At 38.4% G+C, this 13,930-nt stretch overlaps 1 pseudogene; it reads left to right on the forward strand.

The window, feature by feature from the left end:
* The window catches only part of LOC139719016 (uncharacterized), a 120,046-nt pseudogene that overhangs the window by 38,200 nt on the left and 67,916 nt on the right, over window positions 1-13,930 (forward strand).

The raw sequence follows: 13,930 nt of genomic DNA on the forward strand, positions 1-13,930 counted from the left end.
CCAGGCAGGCCTAGTTCAGCGCATGACGCTACTCCGCGCCGCGCCGTGCCGTCTACTCTCTCACGTATCGTGTGTGTGTGTTTGTGTGTGTGTGGTGGGGGGGGGGGGGGGGGGGTGAGTGGGGGAACAGATTACTAGTATATCGATCCAGACTGCAGTTATCGATAGTAGTTTGCTCCTCCCAGTTACCGACGTGGTCCCACACCCTTATATTGGTGTAATTGTTTGTTTTTCAACCGTAAGAGGGCGACACACACGGAAAAAATATATTCAGTTGACCAGTTGGTCAATATAACGAGCTGGGAAAATATAACATTTGCGATCCTCGCAAACAGCATCACATGATGAACTCTCGACCAATCACATACCAGAAACTGTCTAAGCCATCTAATATATATATATATTTGTGTGTGTATTTTAGCGTTCTTTACCACACTCGCCGCCGTGTCGTTTGGATGTACAGACGATGCGCTTGCTATTTGCAGGAATTTATTTCGGCTACTTTCAGACTTTCCCCCGTCCACAAGGATTACATCTGAAAATATTAAGAGAATCAAACGCAAATTGCGTTCCAATCTTTAGGAAGTCTCTTATAGTAATGGAACGCAGAGATTAAACGCAGGCGATACTTGTGTTTGATCTCGGACCGTGGAATCGTGGAAATGTCACTGCTTTGATTTTACTTGATTTGTCCTCCGCCTTCGATACTGTTAATCATGCAATTTTGTTAAACACCCTCCAATCTCTTGGTGTAAAAGGTCAGGCATACGAATGGTTTAAATCTTACCTTTCATGCCATTCACAGGCAGTGTATGTCAACAGCTGTAAATCAAATGATATGCCTCTCAAATGCGGTGTTCCACAGGGCTCTGTGGGCGGGCCCACCTTGTTTTCCATCTATCTTATTAGCCTGGGACACATATTGCGCCAGCACAAAATTAATTATCACATATACGCTGACGACATTCAAATGTATTTGTCTTTCAAACCTAACCAGGCCGATGCCTTACATGCTTTGAGTCAGCTTGAGAATGCAATGAACGATGTTTATTCATGGCTGAACTCACATTCTTTGAAATTGAATACGGATAAATCTGAGTTTTTAATGTTTGGTTCGAAGACACAATTAGGTAAACTTGACATTAATTTCATCTCTTTTTCCGGCATGTCAATTAGTGTGTCCCAAACCTGTCGCAACCTGGGTGTAATGCTAGATTGTAATATGACTATGTCTCATCAAGTTTCTAGCATTTGTAGATCTGTAAGATACCAACTTCGTAATATCGGCTTCATTAGAAAATATTTGAACCGCTCTTCTACCGAAAAATTAGTCCATGCCTTGATATCCTCTAGGCTCGATTTTGGAAACTCTGTCTTATTTAACTTACCACAAACTCAGCTCTCCATGCTACAAAGGCTTCAAAATGCGGCAGCACGCATCATCACACTATCCAAGAAGCACACTCACATCACCCCTATTTTGAGATCACTTCATTGGTTACCAGTCAAAGATCGCATTATTTTTAAGATTTTACTTTTGACTTTTCATTGCATTCAGGGCGCTGCTCCTCAGTATAACATTGACTTACTCCATAATTACATCCCTGCTAGATCTTTACGCTCATCCAACTCCGGTTCTCTGATAATTCCAAGATTCACTACAATATGGGGCACACGTGCCTTTGGCCATGCTGCTCCCACCTTATGGAATAACTTACCTTCAGCCGTTAAAAATTGTTCTTCATCAGACTCCTTTAAAAGCAGTCTAAAAACTCACTTGTTTAAAGCCTCAATTTGATTACTCATTACATGTACTTGATATTTGTATGTCTTTTACTTCGTCACTTTCTCTTCCTTCCGCGCCTAGAGCACTCTGCAGAGTGGATTTGGCGCTATATAAATCATATCAATTATTATTATTATTATTATCTCAAGTCCTGTTTCTAGCAACGGGGTCCTGGTATGCAAACATAATTTGGTTTCTAGCGTTGGCCACGGTAAACGTGTATGTTTTACGTACAAGCTTCACTGTGTTTTATTCTCCTTTACTGCACGAAAACATCCACTGACATCGCTTTGTTGTATTTGTTGAGTGTCAGAAAATGGTATATGCTAGTAAAGTCAAGTAAGGTTCTCTCTTGTGACACCCCCCCCCCCCCCCCCAAAAAAAAAAGGATGTGTTGCCGGTACATACGGTGCGGACTGCACGCAGACTTGTCACTGTAGTGCGTCATCCAACCAATGTGACCCAGTGACTGGTTCCTGTGACCGTCAAGGAGGCTGTGATACAGGCTGGTATGGTCCCCAGTGTCAAGGTACGAAGTGAATTGAGTTACACATTTCTCACAGGCTCGTTAATTATACGGCTTCTTCACGTATTTGTTAAAACCTGCAAACAAATCATTTCAGAGTAATTTCTTTGAGAGTGATTGTAATGTTCTATTTCACTTCTTTTTTTCATATAGAAAAATATTGTCAGTAAAGATTTATGTGAAAAAATATGGGAGACCAGTAAAGTAATGACCTCATTGCCTTATTCATCTTGTAATCAACGGGCTATTTTACTGTGAAAACAACCCGCAAACCAAGAAATAAATTTATCATTTGTTGTTTTACAATGATGATAAAGTTGTCATATATGAATAGAGTCTATATATTCGTGAATCAACTTGAAGAGAGAATCGGCTTGTGACTGATTTATTCAAAAACACGTAAGTATTTCGTAATATTGACAAAAGAGTGGGACTATTGTCGTATTAGGTCTCGTGACAGGGTCAAAATGTCATCACTACATGTATTATGATAACACTCCCATACTTGGGTCTAAAGGCTTATTGCAATCATGTTTGATCACATTTATTTTATAGCAAAATCTAACCAGACTGTTGTATCAATGTCAGGATGTTATGCCACAGGGAATGACATTTGCAAATAAAAAAAAAATACAACGTTGCTTTCAAATTCAAATTCAAATTCAAACTTTATTTTCACTTTTTTTTCAACAGAATATACAAGAAACAACATTGTCATTTTGACATGCGAGTCGTTGAAAATATAGATAACCAGACAGGATTAACAACATGTTCATGTCTACATGATCAGTACAAAAAAAGATACATACACACTTTAATACACTCTGCGAAAAAAAAAAAAGTGGAGGTATACCCACTCAAAAGAATATGCTTGCATCATGAGGGTACTTTCACAAATGACACGGTAGGAACGTTATATCTTGTGGAATTCAAGCAAGGTAAACTGCATTTTTGTGAGTATGAGTGGGTGTGTGGGTGCGGATGTGTGTTTGTGTGCTTTTCGGGCGTAAATAAGTTGTTTAAAAGCATGTCTCTTGTTAATAGGATATTCATCACTTACTAAAATGAACCGAGATTTGTCTGAGGCAAGCACAATGTTTACTTTTTGATCTCTGAACAAAGTTCTTATTATTCAAACTTTCGAACACATTTTTTTTTCCCATCCACTTACTTGTCCACTAACATGCGTTGATCCTTGCTTTAAATTCCAGTGCACATCGTTGATATGGCGACATACAATCACAATGCTGGAGTTACAGATAACGCACAAAATTTCTTCGGCCCCTACGTGATCGAAGACCTAAGCCATCCTTCCATCAAATTTTACATCGGCCGAGAGGTTGACACCGGACCGGGGGAGACCGGCCATGGGGTGACTGAAGCAGGCCAAGACTGGCATGATTCAGGTTTACCAGAAGACACAAGCGTAAACAAAAAGACATTTACTGCCGCTGTCAGCTTACGCGCAACTTTCAACCGACAAACCGGAGGGGCTGCTAGAGCCGGAGCGTTCAGGACAGTTGTAAACTACAAGAACAGAACTGAAAGGGTGGTCATGATCAACGAATACCGAGGTGGTAAGAGATGATCTTCTGCCCCTCATGGCTGATATACTGTTTATACTGTGCTTGAACACCGATAGATTGCTGTTTGCTGAAATCTTCGTTAAGTTCACTTATTGGTTGCTTAATAGCTGTATATGTAGACTTTCATGTATATGTATATCTGCACAATATAAACAGATAATTTTATGCCCCTTTTCAGTTGATTATTGCGTCATGAAATGATAGTTGATGTGATGGCAACTTTTCTTTTGTCGATGCTTTTCGGGTTATTATAGTGGTTGCCTCCGAGATAACGGCTGTTACATAAGAAAGAAAAGGCAGTTTTTATCTCTGTCCAAATTCCATCTTGGTTTTGCAAAGCTCAGTGTATGCCTCAGTGCAATCCGTGAAGGTGAGCCAATTACTTCTGCCCGTAGGTTTTCTTCATGGGCAGAAAATGGCATTTGCACGATCTTAATGCTTGTTTATTGGTTTGGCTGAAAAAAAAATAAATTAGAACTCTAACATTAAAGGGATCGTACAGTTTTGGTTGAGACCTAATTTCAGGTTTCTAACATTTTATGGTGAGATAATCAGAAACATTTTATGAAATATGAAAGAGCATGTAATTCTTCGAGGAATTCAACATTTATTGATGAAAATTGGTTTTGAAATGGCTGAGATATCAAAAAAGAGCAATTCTACTAAAGTGTTGGTCCCACACTTTATCACGATTGCTTTGTTTTACTTTGTTTTTGGATGTTTCAGTCATTCCAAACCCGATTTTTACCTAATAAACTTTGAATTCCTCTTAAAATGGTATGCTCTGTACTATATAATAAGTGTTTCCTTGGTATCTCGCAAAAAGTTAAAAGCCCAATTCTCATCTCCACCAATACTGTACTATCCCTTTAATATGAAGCAATACTCGAAAATTGGGGTCAGTCGCATAGGCGTCTATATTTTGGCTATCTGCCATTTCAATTGAGGCATTGATTTAGGCAGGAAAAACTAGCATTTTCTGTATCTATATATCCTTTCCCGAGCAGGTGTGTGTCTTTTTGTTTTGTTTTGTTTTTAATGTCAACTTAGTCTTCTGTGACTAAATTTAGCCAATGCCTCTAGGACTCTGAAATCACCATAGACTTTCAACAGGACCCATTCGGTCCCTGCGGGTACAAAATGGGTAAATGATTTAAATAACTGATCATTATAATCATAATTATTGTATGATTTTACCATCAATTGCAGACTAAAAGTATAGCTTTATAAAACTAAATAATTATGCTATATACGTTTGTCTACGCTTCTTTGACGTAATCTTGCAACATTTAATATCATATTTGTTCTTGATCATTGTTTTAATTTGTTCAGATGAATAACACGAGCGGAATTATGCCACAATCGTCCCCAATTCTTTCCACGCAGATACGAGTTCCTCGTGTACTTTTATGCGTTATGGGAAATTGAGACGGAAGGTACATGTCCCTTATTTTGTAGAATAACATATCAAGGGAACTCAATTCATGGTAAGGTGGGTTCATACTGCCGATCAGATCAACTCGATCAAGCCCGATCGCCCCCGGTTTACCCTAGCCTTTTTCAAAGGCAGCTCACTATTTTGAGGACACGCACACACAGCGCGCGAGCGGCGAGCTGCGAGTGTCTTTTCAAAAGTAACATCTCGACACTGATAATGAGTCTCATGCACAACCAATACCTTAGGGGGGCTACATGTATGCTTCTTCATTCGTATGAGTCATGTCTTATAATATTGACCAAAGAAAACATCAGCACTTTAGTGAAAAATGCGGAATTGTTTCATTCATATCAAAGGGGGTATTTTTAAAAGTATTCATTATGTAATTAGTTTAAATCACGCAGTATGCGCCATGTTTCATATTTTCAAGAATTAGTTTTGATATTAGGATACTGTACTCTTAGAGTTCTACTCGAATGAACATTGCTCGAAACTGCCTTATGTTTGTATAGTCCGAATACGACGACTATAAACCAGAAACAGCAGCTGACAGTCATGCTAACGTACGTAAAGGCCCAATTTCACTGACCATCGGGAGGCTTATCTGCTAGCCAAAATGTATTTTGGCGTTCCGATGAGTTTAGATGAAATTTTAGCCGACAAGCGATATTTCGGGGCGATCGTTAACAGCCAGACACTGTACAGTCATGTTTACCTGGAAACATTGAACTGCAAATTACTTGAATATCAGACCATTCTGAGGCAAAAAAAAAAGAATAATTTTCACACAATAGATATATAATGTACTCTTAAATTAATCCCACAAGGATTGGAACAACTATCCCCTGCATTCCCAATGATTCTCACTGATCAGGTACTAGCCATCACCTTTAAGTGGAGACACAGGAGAGTCTGCTGTCACTTTATGAAGGAGGAATAAGTCCAAATGCGCGCTTTGATTATGTAAATGCAGCACTATTAGTAGAGCACATTAGTGAAATAACGGTGAGGTTAATCAGTCAATTTGATGAAAGGTCATGAATTTTTACAGTTTCGGTGCTATCGCTGGATGAAAAGTCTGCAACATTTTGTGGCGTCCCTCATGGAAGCTACGTTAGGAATATAATTTAAAAACATCAACACATTTTCACTTTCTTGGTATTTAACAAGATCACTTCATTTATCTCACTCAGAAAAATGGGGATTTTTTCTCTTATCATATTATGTCAGTAACATTTCGAGGGAATTTGAAATGTTCAGTGTGCGGAATTTGATATATTGTTTCCCATACCTAACGGCAACAATGCTTAATACAGGAGGTATTGTAGTTTTCTTATCCATCACTAACGGCACCGAAAGTTTAAGAATTCATAACTTGTGAACGAATCAGCCAGTTATCCTCAAATTTTCACTGACATGTTCTGGTAATATTGGTTCATCCACTCAATCCAATTTTTTTTTTTTTTTATTGTTAAAGGTCTCATTCCACTTTAAAGCGCCGAAAGGTCTGGGTCGTCGACTCTTAGTCTTTATAATCAGGATGTAGCTAACGGTCTATTGTCCGATAAAAGTCTGCGAAGCGGCGATGTTAGCCGACCGTTGGATCACCATCCCTTTATAGACCGTTGACCGTCAGATGTCACTAGGTATATACAACGAATGTGGGCCGGTGACAGATGAGACCGGTGAGTTGGCTCAGTCGGTAGCGCGTCTGCCTCATGATCACGCGGCCCGTAGGGTTCGAACCCGAGTTTGGACTGAGCAATGTTGTGTGTAAGCATACCGTCCCCTCTAGCAAGAGGCAAAACACTCTGACCCTCGGATAGGACATAAAATGCACGTAAACGATCCCGCTTCATTCATTCATGACAAAGAACAGGCCGTGTTTAACTCGGTGAAGTGGTCCCACCTCACATCCAACTGGACCCCGTGGAAGACCAGCTTAACGTAGCTGAATATGGGCTATCCAGCCATCTCTCAGATGGAAATGAACAAACAAAAACAAACCAAAGTTTGGGTTATAAGGTGTTCTCCATGTGAAAAGAACTTAATTAAGGAATATCTGTTGATGTATCGAGGGGACTTTCCTCATTACAACGAGATGTGGCGATGCAGCCGAACGATGCGAAGTGCACGCTTAGGAAACGAACATAATGAGTGGGCAAATACATTATCACGCTGTCTCTGACAAGTAAAATAGGGCCTACATTTTTGTACCATGGAGAAAACACTAACAAAACTCATCAAAAAAGGTGAAGAAAGGTCTAAAACTACCGGTTGAAGAGTGGGATCTAATGAATGAGCACTGACAGTCCCTCCACATCATCAAGCCAGAAAAAAAAAATGATTAAAACAGCCTGGCGTGAAAGGATCTCCGTGCCCAAGCAGTAGCAACATGGAGGAACAAGCAAATCAGAAAAGTCTGGTCATGAGAAAACAACTGAGGTCTTCAGCACCTACCGCACAGGAGGTGAGCTTAATTTTCCAGGGTAATATCCTAATACGTATTTACGAGTACACAGGCCTAACTATACACACCCCTCAGCTGTCAGTCAGGTCGCTTAATGTCAAAATTTGGGCTTACCGTTTACAGAGCGGATAAAAGCACCAAATTTGGAGAGGTGATCCCCGAGGACCTACTCATTGATATTAGAGTAGGAGCCCTCTGGAATTTTTCGATTTTTAGGGTGAAAATCCTGAATTTTGATATTTCTTTATAATATGATATATGTACTGCATTGCGTAAGTAATAGTCAGGTCGCTTAGCGAAAATACCATTACACGGCAGATAAAAACATCATTTTTTTTTTTTTCACATGGATTCCTTTAGGACTACTCAACAATATTAGAGTAGGAGCCCTCCGGGATTTTTGTAGAAAAAACACTAAAAAGATCAAATTTCAAAATGGCCGACATTTAATTGGCAAAACCTTCACTTTTCATGTCATATGGGTGATACGATGACAATATATTTCATTTGTTTTTGTATATTAGGTTTGCTTTAGAACCTTGGCTTGAACATTGCGCTAGGAGCATTATATTTTTGCGTAATGTAAAGTCTCTGAACTGCTGGGGGAGGGGTAGGGAAAAAGGGGCGGGACCCCCCCCCCCCCCTTAAAAAAAAAAAATGGTTGTTCGCTTGTTCTTTTGCGTGTTTTTTTTCGTTTTGCTCTATACGCGGGGGATAAAAACATAAAATTTGGCGCACGGATTCCTTGAGGACTAAGAAACAACATTCAATTCAATTCAATTCAATTCAATTCATTTATTTTCATTCTTCTTCTTTTTTCTTTTTCAACAAAAACATAACACAAGATAAATCAGGTTTTACATCATAAACAAAGAACATTTGTCTTAATCAATAAATGGTATCAATAAACATAGGAGCGCATACTGGCATTAAAAAAAATAATACAAAGTCATGCTTCAGTTGAAAAAAAAAGGAAGAAAGAATAGAGAGGTCCACTAAAAAGCAAAGCTTGTAGATTGTGAACCACTCATAAAACCTATAAATTACTTATTTACAAACACTTGTGACGAATATAATATACGACAGGACGGGACAAAACAGAAGAAACGCAACAACATGACACAACTTGCCAGAATAGATGAAAAGTATGGAAGGAAAGAAAGAAGAAAAGAGAGAATGAGAGAATACCTACACGCTGAATAAGGGAAATGGAACAGAGGATGGTAGAGAATGTGCTTCATAGAGTTGGTGCTGCATGCAGCTGAGCAAGGATTGTAATGGCTACTTCTGTACGTAATAATAAATTCAGTGTTTGGATGATTGGTGGGTGGATGATGAACTCTGAGGTTAACAAAAACTATAGCTGTTAATGGAAAAAAAAACATGTCAGGGAGGATTTAATAAAAAAAGTTTCAACTTGCGCTTAAAAGAATACAAAGATGGGGAATATTTTATTTCACAGCTCAGTGAGTTCCAAAATCTAGGACCAGTGTATATAAATGTATTCTGAGCCAATAAAGTTCTCAGGAGGGGTAAATGAAACTCATTAGATTGTCTAGTGGGATAATCATGAAAAGACTGGTTCCGTGGGAACATTGAATTAAAAATACTGGGAAGTGCATTTACATTGTAATTAAACATAAACTGACCAAGTTGAAAAAAATACAAATCTTTAATTTTCAAAATCTCATGTTTAATAAATAATGGCTCTGTATGGGAACGTGGCGGGACGCCACAAATAATACGAATAACCTTTTTTTGTAACAAAAGTAATTTATCTAGTAAGTTTTGATGGGCACTACCCCACGCTAGGAGTCCGTAATTAAGATAAGGTAAAATTAGAGAAAAATACAACGTCAACAAAGAGGACAATGGAATATGAAACTTGAGTCTATTAATAATACCAATATTGCGTGAAATTATTGTACTAATGTTAGTAATATGCGGCCTCCACGAAAGTTTATCATCCACTGTGATACCAAGGAATTTTATATGAGGAACTCGTTCTAACAAAGTGTTATCAAGAACAATACCTGTGTCTAAATCTTCTAAAGAATTACTAAAAAACATATACTTAGTTTTCTGAAGATTAAGAGATAATTTATTAGCTCTTATCCACTGAGTTACTTTTTTCAATTCGGAATTAACTATGCGTACAAGAGTATCTGGATTTTGGTGAGAAAAGAAAATATTTGAATCGTCAGCAAAAAGTATAAATGAGAGTATGTCAGATGATCTACAAAAGTCATTAATATAAATGATAAAAAGTAAAGGTCCTAATAAACTACCCTGTGGGACGCCACATTTAATGAATTCTAAACTCGAGCTGTACTCGTTCAGAGATACATATTGTTTTCGGTTTTGTAGGTAACTCCTGAACCACTCCAAGGCCTTCCCGCGTATTCCATAATGAGACAGTTTATAAAGTAATATTTCATGATTAATTGTATCGAAGGCCTTGGAGAAGTCCAGGAAGATACCAATAAGATGAGAATGACTATCAATAGTGTGCGCAGCGTGGTCAATAAACTTTAAAAGAGCATGAATGGTGCTATGTTTCTGACGGAACCCAAATTGAGAATTTGTAAAAACATTATGCAAATTCAAAAAATTAATTGTTCTTGTAAATATCAATTTTTCCAATATTTTAGATAAAGATGAAAGCAAAGAAATAGGTCTATAATTACATATATCAGAATCATCTCCTTTTTTAAATAAAGGGAAAACCTTAGCTATTTTCATAAAATCAGGAAAAACACCACTTGATAAGGATTTATTGAAAATATATGAAAGTGGGTCTGCAATTGAAGATATAATCCCCTTTAAAATAAAATTACTGATATCGTCATGACCGGCACTTCGCTTGTTATTCATTGCGGTAACAATATCTATTATTTCATATTTTGTTGTTGGAACAAAAAAAATAGAACTGGAATTGGATTGACCTAAAAATTCAGAAAAATGTATATTTGACTGCGGTATTTTTTCTGCCAAATTCTCTCCAATCATTGAAAAATAAGAGTTAAAAATATTGACTATATCATTAGGATCTTCAAAAACTTTATTATCATGTCTTATTTTTATAATTTCTGATTTCTTTTTTGATATATTCATAGCCTGCTTCAACACCTTCCATGTATTTTTCATATCATGTTTATATTTTTCTAACTGAATCATATAATATTTTCTCTTTTCCAATCGTATAATCTTCGTTAAAATATTTTTATACGAAGTGTATTTATATTTTAACTTCTCAGTTTTTTTCATTTTGAATTTATAATATAACCTATTTTTCCTATTTATTGAACGAAGAAGAGATTTTGTAATCCATGGTAATTTGGGGGACGTTTTATAATTAACTGACTTTTCTTTTAATCTGGGAATATATTCATCTAAATGTCTATTAACTATCCCTGAAAAATTCTCAAACGATACATTTATATCATCATTATCATAAACACTAGACCAATCAGCCCTGTCTAGGTTAGCACCAAGACTAGCCAAATTTTCTGGTGTAGCTCTACGTCTGGATGAAAAAGAATGAAACTTATCAACACAATGTTTAAGGTCAAAACATGCTATAATGGGGAAATGATCAGTAATATCAGATAAAATTATGGAAGAATTTAAAATCTGCACGGAATTAGTAAAAATATTATCAAGGAGGGTGGCGGAATGATTTGTAACACGAGTTGGCTTCGAAATTAATGGCAAAAAAGAAGCTGACAAAAACATTTCAAGAAATTCTTGAGATGTATTATCATCATTCTTAACCAAATCAATGTTAAAACACTAGACTAACCACACACACACACACACACACACACACACACACACACACACACACACACACACACACACACACACACACACACACACAAGATCAAATTTCAAAATGACCGACATTTATGGCAAACCCTTTACTTTTCGTGTGATATTACTTATAGATAGGTGATACGATGACAATATTAGTATATATCTTTATTATTGGTTTGGCTTAAAACCTGAATTTGGACATTGCGGTAGGAGCATTGTTTATAATTCTTGCGTATCAAATGTAAAGTCTCTGAACGGCTGGGGAGGGGTAGGGCAAAGGGGGCGGCCCTCTTCGCTTGTTCTGTTGCGTACCTTTTTTATCGTCTTGCTTATACACGGCGAATAAAAGCATCAAATTTGGAGCACGGATTCCTCATTAGAGTAAGAGTCCTCCTGCAATTTTTAAGGAAAACACACACACACACACACACACACACACACACGAAATCAAATTCCAAAATGGCCAGCACTTATATGGCAAACTCCACGTTTTTTCATGCCATATGGGTGCGATTAGAACCTTGATTTGTGTCATTGAGCTGAGTGTGTGACAAAGCTTTCAACAGTTTCTTCACTCCCAAAGCAGAGTTCAACTGGAACAGCATTAATGGCTCGGAACTGTTCAGCATTGGACACGAATGACTTGTAGGCATCTGTCTTGTCACCACTTGCCCTTGAATTCTTCAAAAGACACTTTAAAGGACAAGTTCACCTTCATAGACATGTGGGTTGAGTGAATGCAGCAATATTAGTAGAACACATCAATGAGAGTTTGAGGAAAATCGGACAATCCGTTCAAAAGTCATGAATTTTTGAAGTTTCTGCTCAGTCACGGCTGGATGAGAAGACTACTATAGCTTGTGATGTCATATGGGTACAACTATATTAAGAAGTATAAAGAAAAATTCAAGATATTCTCACTTTTCTCACTTAATAAAAGAACACTCGACTTCTCTCTTTCAGAGGTCAGGGGGAATATTATTACCCCTAACATAAGTCACAGTAACAAGTCGAAGAAATGTGCATTTTATTCAAAAAGTGAAATTTTGTGAAATTCTCTTTTTATTTTCCTTATATCGTTGTACGCATGTGACATCATACACTATAGCAGTCTTCTCCTCCAGCAGTGATTGCACAGATATTTTAAAAATTCATATCTTTTGAACAGATTGTCGGATTTTCCCCAAACTTTCACTGATGTGTTCTACTAATATTGTTGCCTTCACTCAATCCACATGTCTATGAAGGTGAACTTGTCCTTTAAGAGTTGAGCGGTGTCTTGCTGGCAAATCACACAACGATCCTGTAGCAGCTCAACTTTTCTCCAGTTTCTCTCCTTCACAATCTCTCTCTCACCGCTTCGACCTCTCCGTCTTTCCCACTCTCTCTCCTCCTCTCTCCGTGGGTCATTTATCCTCCCCGCTGGTTCTCTTCAAAACAATTCCAAGTTAACCGCTTTTCAACACTGACCACTTGTTTCACTGTCTGATACCAGAGAGGTGAGTCACCTCTCTGCTGTTCTACATGTATAAATACCGACTGCTCTTTGTGTAAAGAGGGGAGAGTGTAACACAATTTCACCGTCGCCACATCAGTGACTGGCTCCCACAACTCGATCTAATAAAACCATCCAATCTACAATGTACGCAGCTCGGAGTGCTCGATGTCTTCATTTCCTATAGTGTATACGACCTTAATTAATTAGTGAGTAGGTGTTGCTACCACTACACAATCATCATTCTCCACTCGCTAAATTGGTGACCCCGTGTTACGAACAACGCAGCAATCATGACGGCAACGACATCAACTCCAACCACGCCCGAGCTTGCCTCAACACAGGACCGTGGCCGACACTCTTGCCGCAGCTGCATGCCTTCCTGATTGCTTATGTCCATCTCCCCTTTCTCGGAGCCGATTTTCTGCATCTCTGCAATCTACCTTTCGACATGCACCACTCAACTTTGCATCAACGGGATCGCTCCTTTTCTCGTCACCGGCCCGCTGCCACATGCACTCGACCAGCCCGCGACCACTCCGTCAATTCATTTACCTAAAGGACTTTCCCTCGATCTCGTGCATGCATTTCATCGACACACATATCGACATTTCAACCACGCTTCTCTAGTCATGATCGAGCTACTCCCCGACTCAACTGGTTCTCTGAACCATGTTACGCTAACTGCCGGGGAAATTCATCGCGCCCATGACGAACTGACATCTTACGACGATTTCGACCCCGCCATTTATGCCGGCATTTACGCTCATCTTTTGTACGTCACAACGCAGTCGACGACGACAACGCCCGCCA

This window comes from Diadema antillarum, unplaced genomic scaffold (assembly GCF_040938485.1).
Source record: "Diadema antillarum isolate AM-2024a unplaced genomic scaffold, OU_Dant_1.0 scf00000103, whole genome shotgun sequence".
NCBI lineage: Eukaryota > Metazoa > Echinodermata > Echinoidea > Diadematoida > Diadematidae > Diadema > Diadema antillarum.